General features: G+C 38.2%; 29 non-coding genes and 45 pseudogenes across 29 annotated transcripts; all 74 read left to right on the top strand.

Moving 5' to 3' along the window:
* The first annotated feature begins 107 nt into the window (after nucleotides 1–107).
* LOC149581015 (5S ribosomal RNA) lies at nucleotides 108–226 on the top strand (annotated as a pseudogene).
* Nucleotides 227–586: 360 nt separating this feature from the next.
* LOC149581014 (5S ribosomal RNA) lies at nucleotides 587–689 on the top strand (annotated as a pseudogene).
* Nucleotides 690–810: 121 nt separating this feature from the next.
* On the top strand, nucleotides 811–913 carry LOC149581013 (5S ribosomal RNA; annotated as a pseudogene).
* A 121-nt stretch (nucleotides 914–1,034) lies between these two features.
* On the top strand, nucleotides 1,035–1,153 carry LOC149581012 (5S ribosomal RNA; annotated as a pseudogene).
* A 139-nt stretch (nucleotides 1,154–1,292) lies between these two features.
* Nucleotides 1,293–1,395, top strand: LOC149581011 (5S ribosomal RNA; annotated as a pseudogene).
* Nucleotides 1,396–1,517: 122 nt separating this feature from the next.
* Nucleotides 1,518–1,620, top strand: LOC149581010 (5S ribosomal RNA; annotated as a pseudogene).
* A 122-nt stretch (nucleotides 1,621–1,742) lies between these two features.
* LOC149581009 (5S ribosomal RNA) lies at nucleotides 1,743–1,861 on the top strand (annotated as a pseudogene).
* A 138-nt stretch (nucleotides 1,862–1,999) lies between these two features.
* Nucleotides 2,000–2,118, top strand: LOC149581008 (5S ribosomal RNA; annotated as a pseudogene).
* Nucleotides 2,119–2,478: 360 nt separating this feature from the next.
* On the top strand, nucleotides 2,479–2,581 carry LOC149581007 (5S ribosomal RNA; annotated as a pseudogene).
* A 121-nt stretch (nucleotides 2,582–2,702) lies between these two features.
* On the top strand, nucleotides 2,703–2,805 carry LOC149581006 (5S ribosomal RNA; annotated as a pseudogene).
* A 121-nt stretch (nucleotides 2,806–2,926) lies between these two features.
* On the top strand, nucleotides 2,927–3,045 carry LOC149581005 (5S ribosomal RNA; annotated as a pseudogene).
* A 139-nt stretch (nucleotides 3,046–3,184) lies between these two features.
* Nucleotides 3,185–3,287, top strand: LOC149581004 (5S ribosomal RNA; annotated as a pseudogene).
* A 122-nt stretch (nucleotides 3,288–3,409) lies between these two features.
* On the top strand, nucleotides 3,410–3,512 carry LOC149581003 (5S ribosomal RNA; annotated as a pseudogene).
* A 122-nt stretch (nucleotides 3,513–3,634) lies between these two features.
* On the top strand, nucleotides 3,635–3,753 carry LOC149581002 (5S ribosomal RNA; annotated as a pseudogene).
* Nucleotides 3,754–3,891: 138 nt separating this feature from the next.
* Nucleotides 3,892–4,010, top strand: LOC149581001 (5S ribosomal RNA). The gene has a single exon (XR_016381012.1). It is a non-coding gene; the product is annotated as a 5S ribosomal RNA (ribosomal RNA).
* Nucleotides 4,011–4,147: 137 nt separating this feature from the next.
* On the top strand, nucleotides 4,148–4,266 carry LOC149581000 (5S ribosomal RNA). The gene has a single exon (XR_016381109.1). It is a non-coding gene; the product is annotated as a 5S ribosomal RNA (ribosomal RNA).
* A 136-nt stretch (nucleotides 4,267–4,402) lies between these two features.
* Nucleotides 4,403–4,521, top strand: LOC149580999 (5S ribosomal RNA). Its single transcript, XR_016380905.1, has one exon. It is a non-coding gene; the product is annotated as a 5S ribosomal RNA (ribosomal RNA).
* Nucleotides 4,522–4,658: 137 nt separating this feature from the next.
* On the top strand, nucleotides 4,659–4,777 carry LOC149580998 (5S ribosomal RNA; annotated as a pseudogene).
* Nucleotides 4,778–4,914: 137 nt separating this feature from the next.
* Nucleotides 4,915–5,017, top strand: LOC149580997 (5S ribosomal RNA; annotated as a pseudogene).
* A 122-nt stretch (nucleotides 5,018–5,139) lies between these two features.
* LOC149580996 (5S ribosomal RNA) lies at nucleotides 5,140–5,258 on the top strand. Its single transcript, XR_016381062.1, has one exon. It is a non-coding gene; the product is annotated as a 5S ribosomal RNA (ribosomal RNA).
* A 137-nt stretch (nucleotides 5,259–5,395) lies between these two features.
* LOC149580995 (5S ribosomal RNA) lies at nucleotides 5,396–5,498 on the top strand (annotated as a pseudogene).
* Nucleotides 5,499–5,620: 122 nt separating this feature from the next.
* On the top strand, nucleotides 5,621–5,739 carry LOC149580994 (5S ribosomal RNA; annotated as a pseudogene).
* Nucleotides 5,740–5,876: 137 nt separating this feature from the next.
* Nucleotides 5,877–5,995, top strand: LOC149580993 (5S ribosomal RNA; annotated as a pseudogene).
* A 136-nt stretch (nucleotides 5,996–6,131) lies between these two features.
* Nucleotides 6,132–6,250, top strand: LOC149580992 (5S ribosomal RNA). The gene has a single exon (XR_016380798.1). It is a non-coding gene; the product is annotated as a 5S ribosomal RNA (ribosomal RNA).
* Nucleotides 6,251–6,386: 136 nt separating this feature from the next.
* LOC149580991 (5S ribosomal RNA) lies at nucleotides 6,387–6,489 on the top strand (annotated as a pseudogene).
* Nucleotides 6,490–6,611: 122 nt separating this feature from the next.
* LOC149580990 (5S ribosomal RNA) lies at nucleotides 6,612–6,730 on the top strand. Its single transcript, XR_016381061.1, has one exon. It is a non-coding gene; the product is annotated as a 5S ribosomal RNA (ribosomal RNA).
* A 360-nt stretch (nucleotides 6,731–7,090) lies between these two features.
* LOC149580989 (5S ribosomal RNA) lies at nucleotides 7,091–7,193 on the top strand (annotated as a pseudogene).
* Nucleotides 7,194–7,315: 122 nt separating this feature from the next.
* LOC149580988 (5S ribosomal RNA) lies at nucleotides 7,316–7,434 on the top strand (annotated as a pseudogene).
* A 361-nt stretch (nucleotides 7,435–7,795) lies between these two features.
* Nucleotides 7,796–7,914, top strand: LOC149580987 (5S ribosomal RNA). The gene has a single exon (XR_016381054.1). It is a non-coding gene; the product is annotated as a 5S ribosomal RNA (ribosomal RNA).
* Nucleotides 7,915–8,052: 138 nt separating this feature from the next.
* Nucleotides 8,053–8,171, top strand: LOC149580986 (5S ribosomal RNA; annotated as a pseudogene).
* Nucleotides 8,172–8,531: 360 nt separating this feature from the next.
* On the top strand, nucleotides 8,532–8,634 carry LOC149580985 (5S ribosomal RNA; annotated as a pseudogene).
* Nucleotides 8,635–8,755: 121 nt separating this feature from the next.
* Nucleotides 8,756–8,858, top strand: LOC149580984 (5S ribosomal RNA; annotated as a pseudogene).
* A 121-nt stretch (nucleotides 8,859–8,979) lies between these two features.
* Nucleotides 8,980–9,098, top strand: LOC149580983 (5S ribosomal RNA; annotated as a pseudogene).
* Nucleotides 9,099–9,237: 139 nt separating this feature from the next.
* LOC149580982 (5S ribosomal RNA) lies at nucleotides 9,238–9,340 on the top strand (annotated as a pseudogene).
* Nucleotides 9,341–9,462: 122 nt separating this feature from the next.
* On the top strand, nucleotides 9,463–9,565 carry LOC149580981 (5S ribosomal RNA; annotated as a pseudogene).
* A 122-nt stretch (nucleotides 9,566–9,687) lies between these two features.
* On the top strand, nucleotides 9,688–9,806 carry LOC149580980 (5S ribosomal RNA; annotated as a pseudogene).
* A 138-nt stretch (nucleotides 9,807–9,944) lies between these two features.
* On the top strand, nucleotides 9,945–10,063 carry LOC149580979 (5S ribosomal RNA). The gene has a single exon (XR_016381001.1). It is a non-coding gene; the product is annotated as a 5S ribosomal RNA (ribosomal RNA).
* A 137-nt stretch (nucleotides 10,064–10,200) lies between these two features.
* On the top strand, nucleotides 10,201–10,319 carry LOC149580978 (5S ribosomal RNA). Its single transcript, XR_016381108.1, has one exon. It is a non-coding gene; the product is annotated as a 5S ribosomal RNA (ribosomal RNA).
* Nucleotides 10,320–10,455: 136 nt separating this feature from the next.
* On the top strand, nucleotides 10,456–10,574 carry LOC149580977 (5S ribosomal RNA). Its single transcript, XR_016380904.1, has one exon. It is a non-coding gene; the product is annotated as a 5S ribosomal RNA (ribosomal RNA).
* Nucleotides 10,575–10,711: 137 nt separating this feature from the next.
* Nucleotides 10,712–10,830, top strand: LOC149580976 (5S ribosomal RNA). Its single transcript, XR_016380990.1, has one exon. It is a non-coding gene; the product is annotated as a 5S ribosomal RNA (ribosomal RNA).
* Nucleotides 10,831–10,967: 137 nt separating this feature from the next.
* On the top strand, nucleotides 10,968–11,086 carry LOC149580975 (5S ribosomal RNA). The gene has a single exon (XR_016381139.1). It is a non-coding gene; the product is annotated as a 5S ribosomal RNA (ribosomal RNA).
* A 136-nt stretch (nucleotides 11,087–11,222) lies between these two features.
* LOC149580974 (5S ribosomal RNA) lies at nucleotides 11,223–11,341 on the top strand. The gene has a single exon (XR_016381131.1). It is a non-coding gene; the product is annotated as a 5S ribosomal RNA (ribosomal RNA).
* Nucleotides 11,342–11,478: 137 nt separating this feature from the next.
* Nucleotides 11,479–11,597, top strand: LOC149580973 (5S ribosomal RNA; annotated as a pseudogene).
* A 137-nt stretch (nucleotides 11,598–11,734) lies between these two features.
* LOC149580972 (5S ribosomal RNA) lies at nucleotides 11,735–11,853 on the top strand (annotated as a pseudogene).
* A 137-nt stretch (nucleotides 11,854–11,990) lies between these two features.
* LOC149580971 (5S ribosomal RNA) lies at nucleotides 11,991–12,093 on the top strand (annotated as a pseudogene).
* Nucleotides 12,094–12,215: 122 nt separating this feature from the next.
* On the top strand, nucleotides 12,216–12,334 carry LOC149580970 (5S ribosomal RNA; annotated as a pseudogene).
* Nucleotides 12,335–12,471: 137 nt separating this feature from the next.
* LOC149580969 (5S ribosomal RNA) lies at nucleotides 12,472–12,590 on the top strand (annotated as a pseudogene).
* A 137-nt stretch (nucleotides 12,591–12,727) lies between these two features.
* LOC149580968 (5S ribosomal RNA) lies at nucleotides 12,728–12,846 on the top strand (annotated as a pseudogene).
* Nucleotides 12,847–12,983: 137 nt separating this feature from the next.
* On the top strand, nucleotides 12,984–13,102 carry LOC149580967 (5S ribosomal RNA; annotated as a pseudogene).
* Nucleotides 13,103–13,224: 122 nt separating this feature from the next.
* On the top strand, nucleotides 13,225–13,343 carry LOC149580966 (5S ribosomal RNA; annotated as a pseudogene).
* A 136-nt stretch (nucleotides 13,344–13,479) lies between these two features.
* LOC149580965 (5S ribosomal RNA) lies at nucleotides 13,480–13,598 on the top strand. The gene has a single exon (XR_016380969.1). It is a non-coding gene; the product is annotated as a 5S ribosomal RNA (ribosomal RNA).
* Nucleotides 13,599–13,734: 136 nt separating this feature from the next.
* LOC149580964 (5S ribosomal RNA) lies at nucleotides 13,735–13,853 on the top strand (annotated as a pseudogene).
* A 137-nt stretch (nucleotides 13,854–13,990) lies between these two features.
* LOC149580963 (5S ribosomal RNA) lies at nucleotides 13,991–14,109 on the top strand (annotated as a pseudogene).
* Nucleotides 14,110–14,246: 137 nt separating this feature from the next.
* LOC149580962 (5S ribosomal RNA) lies at nucleotides 14,247–14,365 on the top strand (annotated as a pseudogene).
* Nucleotides 14,366–14,502: 137 nt separating this feature from the next.
* Nucleotides 14,503–14,605, top strand: LOC149580961 (5S ribosomal RNA; annotated as a pseudogene).
* A 121-nt stretch (nucleotides 14,606–14,726) lies between these two features.
* On the top strand, nucleotides 14,727–14,845 carry LOC149580960 (5S ribosomal RNA). Its single transcript, XR_016381025.1, has one exon. It is a non-coding gene; the product is annotated as a 5S ribosomal RNA (ribosomal RNA).
* Nucleotides 14,846–14,982: 137 nt separating this feature from the next.
* On the top strand, nucleotides 14,983–15,101 carry LOC149580959 (5S ribosomal RNA). Its single transcript, XR_016380831.1, has one exon. It is a non-coding gene; the product is annotated as a 5S ribosomal RNA (ribosomal RNA).
* Nucleotides 15,102–15,238: 137 nt separating this feature from the next.
* LOC149580958 (5S ribosomal RNA) lies at nucleotides 15,239–15,357 on the top strand (annotated as a pseudogene).
* A 136-nt stretch (nucleotides 15,358–15,493) lies between these two features.
* LOC149580957 (5S ribosomal RNA) lies at nucleotides 15,494–15,596 on the top strand (annotated as a pseudogene).
* Nucleotides 15,597–15,717: 121 nt separating this feature from the next.
* LOC149580956 (5S ribosomal RNA) lies at nucleotides 15,718–15,836 on the top strand. Its single transcript, XR_016381024.1, has one exon. It is a non-coding gene; the product is annotated as a 5S ribosomal RNA (ribosomal RNA).
* Nucleotides 15,837–15,973: 137 nt separating this feature from the next.
* On the top strand, nucleotides 15,974–16,092 carry LOC149580955 (5S ribosomal RNA). Its single transcript, XR_016380830.1, has one exon. It is a non-coding gene; the product is annotated as a 5S ribosomal RNA (ribosomal RNA).
* Nucleotides 16,093–16,229: 137 nt separating this feature from the next.
* On the top strand, nucleotides 16,230–16,348 carry LOC149580954 (5S ribosomal RNA). The gene has a single exon (XR_016381107.1). It is a non-coding gene; the product is annotated as a 5S ribosomal RNA (ribosomal RNA).
* A 136-nt stretch (nucleotides 16,349–16,484) lies between these two features.
* On the top strand, nucleotides 16,485–16,603 carry LOC149580953 (5S ribosomal RNA). The gene has a single exon (XR_016381022.1). It is a non-coding gene; the product is annotated as a 5S ribosomal RNA (ribosomal RNA).
* A 137-nt stretch (nucleotides 16,604–16,740) lies between these two features.
* On the top strand, nucleotides 16,741–16,859 carry LOC149580952 (5S ribosomal RNA). Its single transcript, XR_016380978.1, has one exon. It is a non-coding gene; the product is annotated as a 5S ribosomal RNA (ribosomal RNA).
* A 136-nt stretch (nucleotides 16,860–16,995) lies between these two features.
* LOC149580951 (5S ribosomal RNA) lies at nucleotides 16,996–17,114 on the top strand. Its single transcript, XR_016380903.1, has one exon. It is a non-coding gene; the product is annotated as a 5S ribosomal RNA (ribosomal RNA).
* A 137-nt stretch (nucleotides 17,115–17,251) lies between these two features.
* LOC149580950 (5S ribosomal RNA) lies at nucleotides 17,252–17,354 on the top strand (annotated as a pseudogene).
* A 121-nt stretch (nucleotides 17,355–17,475) lies between these two features.
* Nucleotides 17,476–17,594, top strand: LOC149580949 (5S ribosomal RNA). Its single transcript, XR_016380967.1, has one exon. It is a non-coding gene; the product is annotated as a 5S ribosomal RNA (ribosomal RNA).
* Nucleotides 17,595–17,731: 137 nt separating this feature from the next.
* Nucleotides 17,732–17,850, top strand: LOC149580948 (5S ribosomal RNA). The gene has a single exon (XR_016381014.1). It is a non-coding gene; the product is annotated as a 5S ribosomal RNA (ribosomal RNA).
* A 137-nt stretch (nucleotides 17,851–17,987) lies between these two features.
* Nucleotides 17,988–18,106, top strand: LOC149580947 (5S ribosomal RNA). Its single transcript, XR_016380828.1, has one exon. It is a non-coding gene; the product is annotated as a 5S ribosomal RNA (ribosomal RNA).
* A 137-nt stretch (nucleotides 18,107–18,243) lies between these two features.
* LOC149580946 (5S ribosomal RNA) lies at nucleotides 18,244–18,346 on the top strand (annotated as a pseudogene).
* A 121-nt stretch (nucleotides 18,347–18,467) lies between these two features.
* On the top strand, nucleotides 18,468–18,586 carry LOC149580945 (5S ribosomal RNA). The gene has a single exon (XR_016380956.1). It is a non-coding gene; the product is annotated as a 5S ribosomal RNA (ribosomal RNA).
* A 137-nt stretch (nucleotides 18,587–18,723) lies between these two features.
* Nucleotides 18,724–18,842, top strand: LOC149580944 (5S ribosomal RNA). Its single transcript, XR_016381013.1, has one exon. It is a non-coding gene; the product is annotated as a 5S ribosomal RNA (ribosomal RNA).
* A 137-nt stretch (nucleotides 18,843–18,979) lies between these two features.
* LOC149580943 (5S ribosomal RNA) lies at nucleotides 18,980–19,098 on the top strand. Its single transcript, XR_016380827.1, has one exon. It is a non-coding gene; the product is annotated as a 5S ribosomal RNA (ribosomal RNA).
* Nucleotides 19,099–19,235: 137 nt separating this feature from the next.
* On the top strand, nucleotides 19,236–19,354 carry LOC149580942 (5S ribosomal RNA). Its single transcript, XR_016381138.1, has one exon. It is a non-coding gene; the product is annotated as a 5S ribosomal RNA (ribosomal RNA).
* The last annotated feature ends 63 nt before the right edge of the window (nucleotides 19,355–19,417 follow it).

The following is a 19,417-nucleotide window of genomic DNA, read 5'->3' as shown; positions in this document are numbered from 1 at the left end:
AATAGATATGAAAAAAGCAAACATATTTTCTTTTTGTTATTGTTTTAAAAAGATGATGGTTAATTTGTCTCACTTAATTTAAATTCGAATTATTATCTAGCACTCTCGGCAACGGCCATATCACGCTGAAAACACCGGTTCTCGTCCGATCACCGAAGTTAAGAATTGTCGAGCGCAGTCAGTACTTGGGAGGGAGACCACTTAGGAACACTGCGTGCCGATGGCTTTTTCACTTTTTTTTCCTCTTTTAAATTCCAATAGATATGAAAAAGCAAACATATTTTCTTTTTGTTATTGTTTTAAAAAGATGAAGGTTAATTTGTCTCACTTAATTTAAATTCGAATTATTATCTAGCACTCTCGGCAACGGCCATATCACGCTGAAAACACCGGTTCTCTTCCGATCCCCGAAGTTAAGCAGCGTCGAGCGCAATCAGTACTTGGAAACTCTGCGTGCCGTTGGCTTTCAAACTTTTATTTCCTCTTTTAAATTCCACCAGATATAAAAAAGCAAACATATCTTCTTTTTGTTATTGTTTTTTAAAGATGAAGGTTAATTAAATTCAAATTATTAAATAGCACTCTCGGCAACGGCCATATCACGCTGACAACACCGGTTCTCGTCCGATCACCGAAGTTAAGCAGCGTCGAGCGCAATCAGTACTTGGAAACTTTGGGTGCCGTTGGCTTTCAAACTTTTATTTCCTCTTTTAAATTCCACCAGATATAAAAAAGCAAACATATCTTCTTTTTGTTATTGTTTTTTAAAGATGAAGGTTAATTAAATTCAAATTATTAAATAGCACTCTCGGCAACGGCCATATCACGCTGACAACACCGGTTCTCGTCCGATCACCGAAGTTAAGCAGCGTCGAGCGCAGTCAGTATTTGGAAACTTTGCGTGCCGTTGGCTTTTTCACTTTTATTTCCTCTTTTAAATTCCATCAGATATGAAAAAAGCAAACATATCTTCTTTTTGTTATTGTTTTATAAAGATGAAGGTTTTTAAATTCAAATTATTAAATAGCACTCTCGGCAACTGCCATATCACGCTGAAAACACCGGTTCTCGTCCGATCGCCGAAGTTAAGCAGCGTCGAACGCAGTCAGTACTTGGGAGGGAGACCACTTAGGAACACTGCGTGCCGCTAGCTTTTTCATTTTTTTTTTCCTCTTTTAAATTCCAATAGATATGAAAAAAAGCAAACATATTTTCTTTTTGTTATTGTTTTAAAAAGATGATGGTTAATTTGTCTCACTTAATTTAAATTCGAATTATTATCTAGCACTCTCGACAACGGCCATATCACGCTGAAAACACCGGTTCTCGTCCGATCACCGAAGTTAAGCAGCGTCGAGCGCATACAGTACTTGGGAATACTGCGTGCCGTTGGCTTTTTCACTTTTGTTTCCTCTTTCAAATTCCACCAGATATGAAAAAAGCAAACATATCTTCTTTTTGTTATTGTTTTATAAAGATGAAAGTTAATTTAAATCAAATTATTAAATAGCACTCTCGGCAACGGCCATATCACGCTGACAACACCGGTTCTCGTCCGATCACCGAAGTTAAGCAGCGTCGAGCGCAGTCAGTACTTGGAAACTCTGCGTGCCGTTGGCTTTTTCACTTTTATTTCCCCTTTTAAATTCCATCAGATATGAGAAAAGCAAACATATCCTCATTTTCTTATTGATTTATAAAGATGAAGGTTAATTAAATTCAAATTATTAAATAGCACTCTCGGCAACAGCCATGTCACGCTGAAAACACCGGTTCTCGTCCGATCACCGAAGTTAAGCAGCGTCGAGCGCAGTCAGTACTTGGGAGGGAGACCACTTAGGAACACTGCGTGCCGCTAGCTTTTTCACTTTTTTTTTCCTCTTTTAAATTCCAATAGATATGAAAAAAGCAAACATATTTTCTTTTTGTTATTGTTTTAAAAAGATGATGGTTAATTTGTCTCACTTAATTTAAATTCGAATTATTATCTAGCACTCTCGGCAACGGCCATATCACGCTGAAAACACCGGTTCTCGTCCGATCACCGAAGTTAAGAATTGTCGAGCGCAGTCAGTACTTGGGAGGGAGACCACTTAGGAACACTGCGTGCCGATGGCTTTTTCACTTTTTTTTCCTCTTTTAAATTCCAATAGATATGAAAAAGCAAACATATTTTCTTTTTGTTATTGTTTTAAAAAGATGAAGGTTAATTTGTCTCACTTAATTTAAATTCGAATTATTATCTAGCACTCTCGGCAACGGCCATATCACGCTGAAAACACCGGTTCTCTTCCGATCCCCGAAGTTAAGCAGCGTCGAGCGCAATCAGTACTTGGAAACTCTGCGTGCCGTTGGCTTTCAAACTTTTATTTCCTCTTTTAAATTCCACCAGATATAAAAAAGCAAACATATCTTCTTTTTGTTATTGTTTTTTAAAGATGAAGGTTAATTAAATTCAAATTATTAAATAGCACTCTCGGCAACGGCCATATCACGCTGACAACACCGGTTCTCGTCCGATCACCGAAGTTAAGCAGCGTCGAGCGCAATCAGTACTTGGAAACTTTGGGTGCCGTTGGCTTTCAAACTTTTATTTCCTCTTTTAAATTCCACCAGATATAAAAAAGCAAACATATCTTCTTTTTGTTATTGTTTTTTAAAGATGAAGGTTAATTAAATTCAAATTATTAAATAGCACTCTCGGCAACGGCCATATCACGCTGACAACACCGGTTCTCGTCCGATCACCGAAGTTAAGCAGCGTCGAGCGCAGTCAGTATTTGGAAACTTTGCGTGCCGTTGGCTTTTTCACTTTTATTTCCTCTTTTAAATTCCATCAGATATGAAAAAAGCAAACATATCTTCTTTTTGTTATTGTTTTATAAAGATGAAGGTTTTTAAATTCAAATTATTAAATAGCACTCTCGGCAACTGCCATATCACGCTGAAAACACCGGTTCTCGTCCGATCGCCGAAGTTAAGCAGCGTCGAACGCAGTCAGTACTTGGGAGGGAGACCACTTAGGAACACTGCGTGCCGCTAGCTTTTTCATTTTTTTTTTCCTCTTTTAAATTCCAATAGATATGAAAAAAAGCAAACATATTTTCTTTTTGTTATTGTTTTAAAAAGATGATGGTTAATTTGTCTCACTTAATTTAAATTCGAATTATTATCTAGCACTCTCGACAACGGCCATATCACGCTGAAAACACCGGTTCTCGTCCGATCACCGAAGTTAAGCAGCGTCGAGCGCATACAGTACTTGGGAATACTGCGTGCCGTTGGCTTTTTCACTTTTGTTTCCTCTTTCAAATTCCACCAGATATGAAAAAAGCAAACATATCTTCTTTTTGTTATTGTTTTATAAAGATGAAAGTTAATTTAAATCAAATTATTAAATAGCACTCTCGGCAACGGCCATATCACGCTGACAACACCGGTTCTCGTCCGATCACCGAAGTTAAGCAGCGTCGAGCGCAGTCAGTACTTGGAAACTCTGCGTGCCGTTGGCTTTTTCACTTTTATTTCCCCTTTTAAATTCCATCAGATATGAGAAAAGCAAACATATCCTCATTTTCTTATTGATTTATAAAGATGAAGGTTAATTAAATTCAAATTATTAAATAGCACTCTCGGCAACGGCAATATCACGCTGAAAACACCGGTTCTCGTCCGATCACCGAAGTTAAGCAGCGTCGAGCGCAGTCAGTACTTGGGAGGGAGACCACTTAGGATCACTGCGTGCCGTTGGCTTTTTCACCTTTTTTTTCCTCTTTTAAATTCCAATAGATATGAAAAAAGCAAACATATTTTCATTTTGTTATTGTTTTAAAAAGATGATGGTTAATTTGTCTCACTTAATTTAAATTCGAATTATTATCTTGCACTCTCGGCAACGGCCATATCACGCTGAAAACACCGGTTCTCGTCCGATCACCGAAGTTAAGCAGCGTCGAGCGCAGTCAGTACTTGGGAGGGAGACCACTTAGGAACACTGCGTGCCGTTGGCTTTTTCACTTTTTTTTCCTCTTTTAAATTCCAGTAGATATGAAAAAAGCAAACATATTTTCTTTTTGTTATTGTTTTAAAAAGATGATGGTTAATTTGTCTCACTTAATTTAAATTCGAATTATTATCTAGCACTCTCGGCAACGGCCATATCACGCTGAAAACACCGGTTCTCGTCCGATCACCGAAGTTAAGAAGCGTCGAGCGCAGTCAGTACTTGGGAGGGAGACCACTTAGGAACACTGCGTGCCGTTGGCTTTTTCACTTTTTTTCCTCTTTTAAATTCCAATAGATATGAAAAAAGCAAACATATTTTCATTTTGTTATTGTTTTAAAAAGATGAAGGTCAATTTGTCTCACTTAATTTAAATTCGAATTATTATCTAGCACTCTCGGCAACGGCCATATCACGCTGAAAACACCGGTTCTCGTCGGATCACCGAAGTTAAGCAGCGTCGAGCGCAGTTAGTACTTGGGAGGGAGACCACTTAGGAACACTGCGTGCCGTTGGCTTTTTCACTTTTTTTTCCTCTTTTAAATTCCAATAGATATGAAAAAAGCAAACATATTTTCTTTTTGTTATTGTTTTAAAAAGATGAAGGTTAATTTGTCTCACTTAATTTAAATTCGAATTATTAAATAGCACTCTCGGCAACGGCCATATCACGCTGAAAACACCGGTTCTCGTCGGATCACCGAAGTTAAGCAGCGTCGAGCGCAGTCAGTACTTGGGAGAGAGACCACTTAGGAACACTGCGTGCCGTTGGCTTTTTCACTTTTTTTTCCTCTTTTAAATTCCAATAGATATGAAAAAAGCCAACATATTTTCTTTTTGTTATTGTTTTAAAAAGATGAAGGTCAATTTGTCTCACTTAATTTAAATTCGAATTATTATCTAGCACTCTCGGCAACGGCCATATCACGCTGAAAACACCGGTTCTCGACCGATCACCGAAGTTAAGCAGCGTCGAGCGCAGTCAGTACTTGGAAACTTTGCGTGCCGTTGGCTTTTTCACTTTTATTTCCTCTTTTAAATTCCATGAGATATGAAAAAAGCAAACATATCTTCTTTTTCTTATTGATTTATAAAGATGAAGGTTAATTAAATTCAAATTATTAAATAGCACTTTCGGCAACGGCCATATCACGCTAAAAACACCGGTTCTCGTCCGATCACCGAAGTTAAGCAGCGTCGAGCGCAGTCAGTACTTGGGAGGGAGACCACGTAGGAACACTGCGTGCCGTTGGCTTTTTCACTTTTTTTTCCTCTTTTAAATTCCAATAGATATGAAAAAAGCCAACATATTTTCTTTTTGTTATTGTTTTAAAAAGATGATGGTTAATTTGTCTCACTTAATTTAAATTCGAATTATTATCTAGCACTCTCGGCAACGGCCATATCACGCTGAAAACACCGGTTCTCGTCCGATCACCGAAGTTAAGCAGCGTCGAGCGCAGTCAGTACTTGGAAACTTTGCGTGCCGTTGGCTTTTTCACTTTTATTTCCTCTTTTAAATTCCATGAGATATGAAAAAAGCAAACATATCTTCTTTTTCTTATTGATTTATAAAGATGAAGGTTAATTAAATTCAAATTATTAAATAGCACTTTCGGCAACGGCCATATCACGCTAAAAACACCGGTTCTCGTCCGATCACAGAAGTTAAGCAGCGTCGAGCGCAGTCAGTACTTGGGAGGGAGACCACTTAGGAACACTGCGTGCCGTTGGGTTTTTCACTTTTTTTTCCTCTTTTAAATTCCAATAGATATGAAAAAAGCAAACATATTTTCTTTTTGTTATTGTTTTAAAAAGATGATGGTTAATTTGTCTCACTTAATTTAAATTCGAATTATTATCTAGCACTCTCGGCAACGGCCATATCACGCTGAAAACACCGGTTCTCGTCCGATCACCGAGGTTAAGAAGCGTCGAGCGCAGTCAGTACTTGGGAGGGAGACCACTTAGGAACACTGCGTGCCGTTGGCTTTTTCACTTTTTTTCCTCTTTTAAATTCCTATTGATATGAAAAAGGCAAACATATTTTCTTTTTGTTATTGTTTTAAAAAGATGAAGGTCAATTTGTCTCACTTAATTTCAATTCGAATTATTATCTGGCACTCTCGGCAACGGCCATATCACGCTGAAAACACCGGTTCTCGTCGGATCACCGAAGTTAAGCAGCGTCGAGCGCAGTCAGTACTTGGGAGGGAGACCACTTAGGAACACTGCGTGCCGTTGCCTTTTTCACTTTTTTTCCTCTTTTAAATTCCAATAGATATGAAAAAAGCCAACATATTTTCTTTTTGTTATTGTTTTAAAAAGATGAAGGTCAATTTGTCTCACTTAATTTAAATTCGAATTATTATCTAGCACTCTCGGCAACGGCCATATCACGCTGAAAACACCGGTTCTCGACCGATCACCGAAGTTAAGCAGCGTCGAGCGCAGTCAGTACTTGGAAACTTTGCGTGCCGTTGGCTTTTTCACTTTTATTTCCTCTTTTAAATTCCATGAGATATGAAAAAAGCAAACATATCTTCTTTTTCTTATTGATTTATAAAGATGAAGGTTAATTAAATTCAAATTATTAAATAGCACTTTCGGCAACGGCCATATCACGCTAAAAACACCGGTTCTCGTCCGATCACCGAAGTTAAGCAGCGTCGAGCGCAGTCAGTACTTGGGAGGGAGACCACGTAGGAACACTGCGTGCCGTTGGCTTTTTCACTTTTTTTCCTCTTTTAAATTCCAATAGATATGAAAAAAGCAAACATATTTTCTTTTTGTTATTGTTTTAAAAAGATGAAGGATAATTTGTCTCACTTAATTTAAATTCGAATTATTATCTAGCACTCTCGGCAACGGCCATATCACGCTGAAAACAAAGGTTCTCGTCCGATCACCGAAGTTAAGCAGCGTCGAGCGCAATCAGTACTTGGAAACTCTGCGTGCCGTTGGCTTTCAAACTTTTATTTCCTCTTTTAAATTCCACCAGATTTAAAAAAGCAAACATATCTTCATTTTGTTATTGTTTTTTAAAGATGAAGGTTAATTAAATTCAAATTATTAAATAGCACTCTCGGCAACGGCCATATCACGCTGACAACACCGGTTCTCGTCCGATCACCGAAGTTAAGCAGCGTCGAGCGCAGTCAGTACTTGGAAACTTTGCGTGCCGTTGGCTTTTTCACTTTTATTTCCTCTTTTAAATTCCATGAGATATGAAAAAAGCAAACATATCTTCTTTTTCTTATTGATTTATAAAGATGAAGGTTAATTAAATTCAAATTATTAAATAGCAATCTCGGCAACGGCCATATCACGCTAAAAACACCGGTTCTCGTCCGATCACCGAAGTTAAGCAGCGTCGAGCGCAGTCAGTACTTGGGAGGGAGACCACTTAGGAACACTGCGTGCCGTTGGGTTTTTCACTTTTTTTTCCTCTTTTAAATTCCAATAGATATGAAAAAAGCAAACATATTTTCATTTTGTTATTGTTTTAAAAAGATGATGGTTAATTTGTCTCACTTAATTTAAATTCGAATTATTATCTAGCTCTCTCGGCAACGGCCATATCACGCTGAAGACACCGGTTCTCCTCCGATAACCGAAGTTAAGCAGCGTCCATCGCAGTCAGTACTTGGAAACTCTGCGTGCCGTTGGCTTTTTCACTTTTATTTCCTCTTTTAAATTCCATCAGATATGAAAAAAGCAAACATATCTTCTTTTTGTTATTGTTTTATAAAGATGAAGGTTTTTATATTCAAATTATAAAATAGCACTCTCGGTAACGGCCATATCACGCTGAAAACACCGGTTCTCGTCCGATCACCGAAGTTAAGCAGCGTCGAGCGCAGTCAGTACTTGGGAGGGAGACCACTTAGGAACACTGCGTGCCGCTAGCTTTTTCACTTTTTTTTTCCTCTTTTAAATTCCAATAGATATGAAAAAAGCAAACATATTTTCTTTTTGTTATTGTTTTAAAAAGATGATGGTTAATTTGTCTCACTTAATTTAAATTCGAATTATTATCTAGCACTCTCGGCAACGGCCATATCACGCTGAAAACACCGGTTCTCGTCCGATCACCGAAGTTAAGAATTGTCGAGCGCAGTCAGTACTTGGGAGGGAGACCACTTAGGAACACTGCGTGCCGATGGCTTTTTCACTTTTTTTTCCTCTTTTAAATTCCAATAGATATGAAAAAGCAAACATATTTTCTTTTTGTTATTGTTTTAAAAAGATGAAGGTTAATTTGTCTCACTTAATTTAAATTCGAATTATTATCTAGCACTCTCGGCAACGGCCATATCACGCTGAAAACACCGGTTCTCTTCCGATCCCCGAAGTTAAGCAGCGTCGAGCGCAATCAGTACTTGGAAACTCTGCGTGCCGTTGGCTTTCAAACTTTTATTTCCTCTTTTAAATTCCACCAGATATAAAAAAGCAAACATATCTTCTTTTTGTTATTGTTTTTTAAAGATGAAGGTTAATTAAATTCAAATTATTAAATAGCACTCTCGGCAACGGCCATATCACGCTGACAACACCGGTTCTCGTCCGATCACCGAAGTTAAGCAGCGTCGAGCGCAATCAGTACTTGGAAACTTTGGGTGCCGTTGGCTTTCAAACTTTTATTTCCTCTTTTAAATTCCACCAGATATAAAAAAGCAAACATATCTTCTTTTTGTTATTGTTTTTTAAAGATGAAGGTTAATTAAATTCAAATTATTAAATAGCACTCTCGGCAACGGCCATATCACGCTGACAACACCGGTTCTCGTCCGATCACCGAAGTTAAGCAGCGTCGAGCGCAGTCAGTATTTGGAAACTTTGCGTGCCGTTGGCTTTTTCACTTTTATTTCCTCTTTTAAATTCCATCAGATATGAAAAAAGCAAACATATCTTCTTTTTGTTATTGTTTTATAAAGATGAAGGTTTTTAAATTCAAATTATTAAATAGCACTCTCGGCAACTGCCATATCACGCTGAAAACACCGGTTCTCGTCCGATCGCCGAAGTTAAGCAGCGTCGAACGCAGTCAGTACTTGGGAGGGAGACCACTTAGGAACACTGCGTGCCGCTAGCTTTTTCATTTTTTTTTTCCTCTTTTAAATTCCAATAGATATGAAAAAAAGCAAACATATTTTCTTTTTGTTATTGTTTTAAAAAGATGATGGTTAATTTGTCTCACTTAATTTAAATTCGAATTATTATCTAGCACTCTCGACAACGGCCATATCACGCTGAAAACACCGGTTCTCGTCCGATCACCGAAGTTAAGCAGCGTCGAGCGCATACAGTACTTGGGAATACTGCGTGCCGTTGGCTTTTTCACTTTTGTTTCCTCTTTCAAATTCCACCAGATATGAAAAAAGCAAACATATCTTCTTTTTGTTATTGTTTTATAAAGATGAAAGTTAATTTAAATCAAATTATTAAATAGCACTCTCGGCAACGGCCATATCACGCTGACAACACCGGTTCTCGTCCGATCACCGAAGTTAAGCAGCGTCGAGCGCAGTCAGTACTTGGAAACTCTGCGTGCCGTTGGCTTTTTCACTTTTATTTCCCCTTTTAAATTCCATCAGATATGAGAAAAGCAAACATATCCTCATTTTCTTATTGATTTATAAAGATGAAGGTTAATTAAATTCAAATTATTAAATAGCACTCTCGGCAACGGCAATATCACGCTGAAAACACCGGTTCTCGTCCGATCACCGAAGTTAAGCAGCGTCGAGCGCAGTCAGTACTTGGGAGGGAGACCACTTAGGATCACTGCGTGCCGTTGGCTTTTTCACCTTTTTTTTCCTCTTTTAAATTCCAATAGATATGAAAAAAGCAAACATATTTTCATTTTGTTATTGTTTTAAAAAGATGATGGTTAATTTGTCTCACTTAATTTAAATTCGAATTATTATCTTGCACTCTCGGCAACGGCCATATCACGCTGAAAACACCGGTTCTCGTCCGATCACCGAAGTTAAGCAGCGTCGAGCGCAGTCAGTACTTGGGAGGGAGACCACTTAGGAACACTGCGTGCCGTTGGCTTTTTCACTTTTTTTTCCTCTTTTAAATTCCAGTAGATATGAAAAAAGCAAACATATTTTCTTTTTGTTATTGTTTTAAAAAGATGATGGTTAATTTGTCTCACTTAATTTAAATTCGAATTATTATCTAGCACTCTCGGCAACGGCCATATCACGCTGAAAACACCGGTTCTCGTCCGATCACCGAAGTTAAGAAGCGTCGAGCGCAGTCAGTACTTGGGAGGGAGACCACTTAGGAACACTGCGTGCCGTTGGCTTTTTCACTTTTTTTCCTCTTTTAAATTCCAATAGATATGAAAAAAGCAAACATATTTTCATTTTGTTATTGTTTTAAAAAGATGAAGGTCAATTTGTCTCACTTAATTTAAATTCGAATTATTATCTAGCACTCTCGGCAACGGCCATATCACGCTGAAAACACCGGTTCTCGTCGGATCACCGAAGTTAAGCAGCGTCGAGCGCAGTTAGTACTTGGGAGGGAGACCACTTAGGAACACTGCGTGCCGTTGGCTTTTTCACTTTTTTTTCCTCTTTTAAATTCCAATAGATATGAAAAAAGCAAACATATTTTCTTTTTGTTATTGTTTTAAAAAGATGAAGGTTAATTTGTCTCACTTAATTTAAATTCGAATTATTAAATAGCACTCTCGGCAACGGCCATATCACGCTGAAAACACCGGTTCTCGTCCGATCACCGAAGTTAAGCAGCGTCGAGCGCAGTCAGTACTTGGGAGGGAGACCACTTAGGAACACTGCGTGCCGTTGGCTTTTTCACTTTTTTTTCCTCTTTTAAATTCCAATAGATATGAAAAAAGCCAACATATTTTCTTTTTGTTATTGTTTTAAAAAGATGAAGGTAAATTTGTCTCACTTAATTTAAATTCGAATTATTAAATAGCACTCTCGGCAACGGCCATATCACGCTGAAAACACCGGTTCTCGTCCGATCACCGAAGTTAAGCAGCGTCGAGCGCAGTCATTACTTGGGAGGGAGACCACTTAGGAACACTGCGTGCCGTTGGCTTTTTCACTTTTTTTCCTCTTTTAAATTCCAATAGATATGAAAAAAGCAAACATATTTTCTTTTTGTTATTGTTTTAAAAAGATGAAGGTTAATTTGTCTCACTTAATTTAAATTCGAATTATTAAATAGCTCTCTCGGCAACAGCCATATCACGCTGAAAACACCGGTTCTCGTCCGATCACCGAAGTTAAGCAGCGTCGAGCGCAGTCAGTACTTGGGAGGGAGACCACTTAGGAACACTGCGTGCCGTTGGCTTTTTCACTTTTTTTTCCTCTTTTAAATTCCAATAGATATGAAAAATGCCAACATATTTTCTTTTTGTTATTGTTTTAAAAAGATGAAGGTTAATTTGTCTCACTTAATTTTAATTCGAATTAATATCTAGCACGCTCGGCAACGGCCATATCACGCTGAAAACACCGGTTCTCGTCGGATCACCGAAGTTAAGCAGCGTCGAGCGCAGTCAGTACTTGGCAGGGAGACCACTTAGGAACGCTAAGTGCCGTTGGCTTTTTCACTTTTTTTTCCTCTTTTAAATTCCAATAGATATGAAAAAAACCAACATATTTTCTTTTTGTTATTGTTTTAAGAAGATGAATATTAATTTGTCTCACTTAATTTAAATTCGAATTATTAAATAGCACTCTCGGCAACGGCCATATCACGCTGAAAACACCAGATCTCGTCAGATCACCGAAGTTAAGCAGCGTCGAGCGCAGTCAGTACTTGGGAGGGAGACCACTTAGGAACACTGCGTGCTGTTGGCTTTTTCACTTTTTTTTCCTCTTTTAAATTCCACTAGATATGAAAAAAGCAAACATATTTTCTTTTTGTTATTGTTTTAAAAAGATGATGGTTAATTTGTCTCACTTAATTTAAATTCGAATTATTAAATAGCACTCTCGGCAACGGCCATATCACGCTGAAAACACCGGTTCTCGTCCGATCACCGAAGTTAAGCAGCGTCGAGCGCAGTCAGTACTTGGAAACTTTGCGTGCCGTTGGCTTTTTCACTTTTATTTCCTCTTTTAAATTCCATGAGATATGAAAAAAGCAAACATATCTTCTTTTTATTATTGATTTATAAAGATGAAGGTTTATTAATTTCGAATTATTAAACAGCACTCTCGGCAACGGCCATATCACTCTGAAAACACCGGTTCTCGTCCGATCACCGAAGTTAAGCAGCGTCGAGCGCAGTCAGTACTTGGGAGGGAGACCACTTAGGAACACTGCGTGCCGTTGGATTTTTCACTTTTTTTTCCTCTTTTAAATTCCTATAGATATGAAAAAAGCCAACATATTTTCTTTTTGTTATTGTATTAAAAAGATGAAGGTAAATTTGTCTCACTTAATTTAAATTCGAATTATTATCTGGCACTCTCGGCAACGGCCATATCACGCTGAAAACACCGGTTCTCGTCGGATCACCGAAATTAAGCAGCGTCGAGCGCAGTCAGTACTTGGGAGGGAGACCACTTAGGAACACTGCGTGCCGTTGGCTTTTTCACTTTTTTTTCCTCTTTTAAATTCCAATAGATATGAAAAAAGCCAACATATTTTCTTTTTGTTATTGTTTTAAAAAGATGATGGTTAATTTGTCTCACTTAATTTAAATTCGAATTAATATCTAGCACGCTCGGCAACGGCCATATCACGCTGAAAACACCGGTTCTCGTCGGATCACCGAAGTTAAGCAGCGTCGAGCGCAGTCAGTACTTGGGAGGGAGACCACTTAGGAACGCTAAGTGCCGTTGGCTTTTTCACTTTTTTTTCCTCTTTTAAATTCCAATAGATATGAAAAAAGCCAACATATTTTCTTTTTGTTATTGTTTTAAGAAGATGAATATTAATTTGTCTCACTTAATTTAAATTCGAATTATTAAATAGCACTCTCGGCAACGGCCATATCACGCTGAAAACACCAGATCTCGTCAGATCACCGAAGTTAAGCATCGGCGAGCGCAGTCAGTACTTGGGAGGGAGACCACTTAGAAACACTGCGTGCCGTTGGCTTTTTCACTTTTATTTCCTCTTTTAAATTCCATGAGATATGAAAAAAGCAAACATATCTTCTTTTTATTATTGATTTATAAAGATGAAGGTTTATTAATTTCGAATTATTAAACAGCACTCTCGGCAACGGCCATATCACTCTGAAAACACCGGTTCTCGTCCGATCACCGAAGTTAAGCAGCGTCGAGCGCAGTCAGTACTTGGGAGGGAGACCACTTAGGAACACTGCGTGCCGTTGGATTTTTCACTTTTTTTCCTCTTTTAAATTCCTATAGATATGAAAAAAGCCAACATATTTTCTTTTTGTTATTGTATTAAAAAGATGAAGGTAAATTTGTCTCACTTAATTTAAATTCGAATTATTAAATAGCACTCTCGGCAACGGCCATATCACGCTGAAAACACCGGTTCTCGTCCGATCACCGAAGTTAAGCAGCGTCGAGCGCAGTCAGTACTTATGAGGGAGACCACTTAGGAACACTGCGTGCCGTTGGCTTTTTCACTTTTTTTCCTCTTTTAAATTCCAATAGATATGAAAAAGGCAAACATATTTTCTTTTTGTTATTGTTTTAAAAAGATGAAGGTCAATTTGTCTCACTTAATTTAAATTCGAATTATTATCTGGCACTCTCGGCAACGGCCATATCACGCTGAAAACACCGGTTCTCGTCGGATCACCGAAATTAAGCAGCGTCGAGCGCAGTCAGTACTTGGGAGGGAGACCACTTAGGAACACTGCGTGCCGTTGGCTTTTTCACTTTTTTTTCCTCTTTTAAATTCCAATAGATATGAAAAAAGCCAACATATTTTCTTTTTGTTATTGTTTTAAAAAGATGATGGTTAATTTGTCTCACTTAATTTAAATTCGAATTAATATCTAGCACGCTCGGCAACGGCCATATCACGCTGAAAACACCGGTTCTCGTCGGATCACCGAAGTTAAGCAGCGTCGAGCGCAGTCAGTACTTGGGAGGGAGACCACTTAGGAACGCTAAGTGCCGTTGGCTTTTTCACTTTTTTTTCCTCTTTTAAATTCCAATAGATATGAAAAAAGCCAACATATTTTCTTTTTGTTATTGTTTTAAGAAGATGAATATTAATTTGTCTCACTTAATTTAAATTCGAATTATTAAATAGCACTCTCGGCAACGGCCATATCACGCTGAAAACACCAGATCTCGTCAGATCACCGAAGTTAAGCATCGGCGAGCGCAGTCAGTACTTGGGAGGGAGACCACTTAGAAACACTGCGTGCCGTTGGCTTTTTCACTTTTTTTTCCTCTTTTAAATTCCAATAGATATGAAAAAAGCAAACATATTTTCTTTTTGTTATTGTTTTAAAAAGATGATGGTTAATTTGTCTCACTTAATTTAAATTCGAATTATTATCTTGCACTCTCGGCAACGGCCATATCACGCTGAAAACACCGGTTCTCGTCCGATCACCGAAGTTAAGCAGCGTCGAGCGCAGTCAGTACTTGGAAACTTTGCGTGCCGTTGGCATTTTCACTTTTATTTCGTCTTTTAAATTCCATCAGATATGAAAAAAGCAAACATATCTTCTTTTTCTTATTGATTTATAAAGATGAAGGTTATTAAATTCAAATTATTATCTAGCACTCTCGGCAACGGCCATATCACGCTGAAAACCCCGGTTCTCGTCCGATCACCGAAGTTAAGCAGCGTCGAGCGCAGTCAGTACTTGGAAGGGAGACCACTTAGGAACACTGCGTGCCGTTGGCTTTTTCACTTTTTTTTCCTCTTATAAATTCCAATAGATATGAAAAAAGCAAACATATTTTCTTTTTGTTATTGTTTTAAAAAGATGATGGTTAATTTGTCTCACTTAATTTAAATTCGAATTATTATCTTGCACTCTCGGCAACGGCCATATCACGCTGAAAACACCGGTTCTCGTCCGATCACCGAAGTTAAGCAGCGTCGAGCGCAGTCAGTACTTGGGAGGGAGACCACTTAGGAACACTGCGTGCTGTTGGCTTTTTCACTTTTTTTTCCTCTTTTAAATTCCAATAGATATGAAAAAAGCAAACATATTTTATTTTTGTTATTGTTTTAAAAAGATGATGGTTAATTTGTCTCACTTAATTTAAATTCGAATTATTATCTAGCACTCTCGGCAACGGCCATACCACGCTGAAAACACCGGTTCTCGTCCGATCACCGAAGTTAAGAAGCGTCGAGCGCAGTCAGTACTTGGGAGGGAGACCACTTAGGAACACTGTGTGCCGTTGGCTTTTTCACTTTTTTTCCTCCTTTAAATTCCAATAGATATGAAAAAAGCAAACATATTTTCATTTTGTTATTGTTTTAAAAAGATGAAGGTCAATTTGTCTCACTTAATTTAAATTCGAATTATTATCTAGCACTCTCGGCAACGGCCATATCACGCTGAAAACACCGGTTCTCGTCGGATCACCGAAGTTAAGCAGCGTCGAGCGCAGTCAGTACTTGGAAACTTTGCGTGCCGTTGGCATTTTCACTTTTATTTCGTCTTTTAAATTCCATCAGATATGAAAAAAGCAAACATATCTTCTTTTTCTTATTGATTTATAAAGATGAAGGTTATTAAATTCAAATTATTATCTAGCACTCTCGGCAACGGCCATATCACGCTGAAAACCCCGGTTCTCGTCCGATCACCGAAGTTAAGCAGCGTCGAGCGCAGTCAGTACTTGGAAGGGAGACCACTTAGGAACACTGCGTGCCGTTGGCTTTTTCACTTTTTTTTCCTCTTATAAATTCCAATAGATATGAAAAAAGCAAACATATTTTCTTTTTGTTATTGTTTTAAAAAGATGATGGTTAATTTGTCTCACTTAATTTAAATTCGAATTATTATCTTGCACTCTCGGCAACGGCCATATCACGCTGAAAACACCGGTTCTCGTCCGATCACCGAAGTTAAGCAGCGTCGAGCGCAGTCAGTACTTGGGAGGGAGACCACTTAGGAACACTGCGTGCTGTTGGCTTTTTCACTTTTTTTTCCTCTTTTAAATTCCAATAGATATGAAAAAAGCAAACATATTTTATTTTTGTTATTGTTTTAAAAAGATGATGGTTAATTTGTCTCACTTAATTTAAATTCGAATTATTATCTAGCACTCTCGGCAACGGCCATATCACGCTGAAAACACCGGTTCTCGTCCGATCACCGAAGTTAAGAAGCGTCGAGCGCAGTCAGTACTTGGGAGGGAGACCACTTAGGAACACTGCGTGCCGTTGGCTTTTTCACTTTTTTTCCTCCTTTAAATTCCAATAGATATGAAAAAAGCAAACATATTTTCATTTTGTTATTGTTTTAAAAAGATGAAGGTCAATTTGTCTCACTTAATTTAAATTCGAATTATTATCTAGCACTCTCGGCAACGGCCATATCACGCTGAAAACCCCGGTTCTCGTCCGATCACCGAAGTTAAGCAGCGTCGAGCGCAGTCAGTACTTGGAAGGGAGACCACTTAGGAACACTGCGTGCCGTTGGCTTTTTCACTTTTTTTTCCTCTTATAAATTCCAATAGATATGAAAAAAGCAAACATATTTTCTTTTTGTTATTGTTTTAAAAAGATGATGGTTAATTTGTCTCACTTAATTTAAATTCGAATTATTATCTTGCACTCTCGGCAACGGCCATATCACGCTGAAAACACCGGTTCTCGTCCGATCACCGAAGTTAAGCAGCGTCGAGCGCAGTCAGTACTTGGGAGGGAGACCACTTAGGAACACTGCGTGCCGTTGGCTTTTTCACTTTTTTTCCTCCTTTAAATTCCAATAGATATGAAAAAAGCAAACATATTTTCATTTTGTTATTGTTTTAAAAAGATGAAGGTCAATTTGTCTCACTTAATTTAAATTCGAATTATTATCTAGCACTCTCGGCAACGGCCATATCACGCTGAAAACACCGGTTCTCGTCGGATCACCGAAGTTAAGCAGCGTCGAGCGCAGTTAGTACTTGGGAGGGAGACCACTTAGGAACACTGCGTGCCGTTGGCTTTTTCACTTTTTTTTCCTCTTTTAAATTCCAATAGATATGAAAAAAGCAAACATATTTTCTTTTTGTTATTGTTTTAAAAAGATGATGGTTAATTTGTCTCACTTAATTTAAATTCGAATTATTATCTTGCACTCTCGGCAACGGCCATATCACGCTGAAAACACCGGTTCTCGTCCGATCACCGAAGTTAAGCAGCGTCGAGCGCAGTCAGTACTTGGAAACTTTGCGTGCCGTTGGCATTTTCACTTTTATTTCGTCTTTTAAATTCCATCAGATATGAAAAAAGCAAACATATCTTCTTTTTCTTATTGATTTATAAAGATGAAGGTTATTAAATTCAAATTATTATCTAGCACTCTCGGCAACGGCCATATCACGCTGAAAACACCGGTTCTCGTCCGATCACCGAAGTTAAGCAGCGTCGAGCGCAGTCAGTACTTGGGAGGGAGACCACTTAGGAACACTGCGTGCCGTTGGCTTTTTCCCTTTTTTTTCCTCTTTTAAATTCCAATAGATATGAAAAAAGCAAACCTATTTTCTTTTTGTTATTGTTTTAAAAAGATGAAGGTTAATTTGTCTCACTTAATTTAAATTCGAATTATTAAATAGCACTCTCGGCAACGGCCATATCACGCTGAAAACCCCGGTTCTCGTCCGATCACCGAAGTTAAGCAGCGTCGAGCGCAGTCAGTACTTGGGAGGGAGACCACTTAGGAACACTGCGTGCCGTTGGCTTTTTCACTTTTTTTTCCTCTTTTAAATTCCAATAGATATGAAAAAAGCAAACATATTTTCTTTTTGTTATTGTTTTAAAAAGATGAAGGTTAATTTGTCTCACTTAATTTAAATTCGAATTATTAAATAGCACTCTCGGCAACGGCCATATCACGCTGAAAACACCGGTTCTCGTCCGATCACCGAAGTTAAGCAGCGTCGAGCGCAGTCAGTACTTGGGAGGGAGACCACTTAGGAACACTGCGTGCTGTTGGCTTTTTCACTTTTTTTCCCTCTTTTAAATTCCAATAGATATGAAAAAAGCAAACATATTTTCTTTTTGTTATTGTTTTAAAAAGATGATGGTTAATTTGTCTCACTTAATTTAAATTCGAATTATTATCTTGCACTCTCGGCAACGGCCATATCACGCTGAAAACACCGGTTCTCGTCCGATCACCGAAGTTAAGCAGCGTCGAGCGCAGTCAGTACTTGGAAACTTTGCGTGCCGTTGGCATTTTCACTTTTATTTCGTCTTTTAAATTCCATCAGATATGAAAAAAGCAAACATATCTTCTTTTTCTTATTGATTTATAAAGATGAAGGTTATTAAATTCAAATTATTATCTAGCACTCTCGGCAACGGCCATATCACGCTGAAAACACCGGTTCTCGTCCGATCACCGAAGTTAAGCAGCGTCGAGCGCAGTCAGTACTTGGGAGGGAGACCACTTAGGAACACTGCGTGCCGTTGGCTTTTTCCCTTTTTTTTCCTCTTTTAAATTCCAATAGATATGAAAAAAGCAAACCTATTTTCTTTTTGTTATTGTTTTAAAAAGATGAAGGTTAATTTGTCTCACTTAATTTAAATTCGAATTATTAAATAGCACTCTCGGCAACGGCCATATCACGCTGAAAACCCCGGTTCTCGTCCGATCACCGAAGTTAAGCAGCGTCGAGCGCAGTCAGTACTTGGGAGGGAGACCACTTAGGAACACTGCGTGCCGTTGGCTTTTTCACTTTTTTTTCCTCTTTTAAATTCCAATAGATATGAAAAAAGCAAACATATTTTCTTTTTGTTATTGTTTTAAAAAGATGAAGGTTAATTTGTCTCACTTAATTTAAATTCGAATTATTAAATAGCACTCTCGGCAACGGCCATATCACGCTGAAAACACCGGTTCTCGTCCGATCACCGAAGTTAAGCAGCGTCGAGCGCAGTCAGTACTTGGGAGGGAGACCACTTAGGAACACTGCGTGCTGTTGGCTTTTTCACTTTTTTTCCCTCTTTTAAATTCCAATAGATATGAAAAAAGCCAACATATTTTCTTTTTGTTATTGTTTTAAAAAGATGAAGGTAAATTTGTCTCACTTAATTTAAATTCGAATTATTAAATAGCACTCTCGGCAACGGCCATATCACGCTGAAAACACCGGTTCTCGTCCGATCACCGAAGTTAAGCAGCGTCGAGCGCAGTCATTACTTGGGAGGGAGACCACTTAGGAACACTGCGTGCCGTTGGCTTTTTCACTTTTTTTTCCTCTTTTAAATTCCAATAGATATGAAAAAAGCCAACATATTTTCTTT

This window comes from Phalangium opilio, unplaced genomic scaffold (assembly GCF_054372755.1).
Source record: "Phalangium opilio isolate 3A_F unplaced genomic scaffold, DU_Popi_V2 ptg007730c_1, whole genome shotgun sequence".
NCBI classification, from domain to species: domain Eukaryota; kingdom Metazoa; phylum Arthropoda; class Arachnida; order Opiliones; family Phalangiidae; genus Phalangium; species Phalangium opilio.
This window is presented reverse-complemented; position numbering and strand designations above follow the sequence as displayed.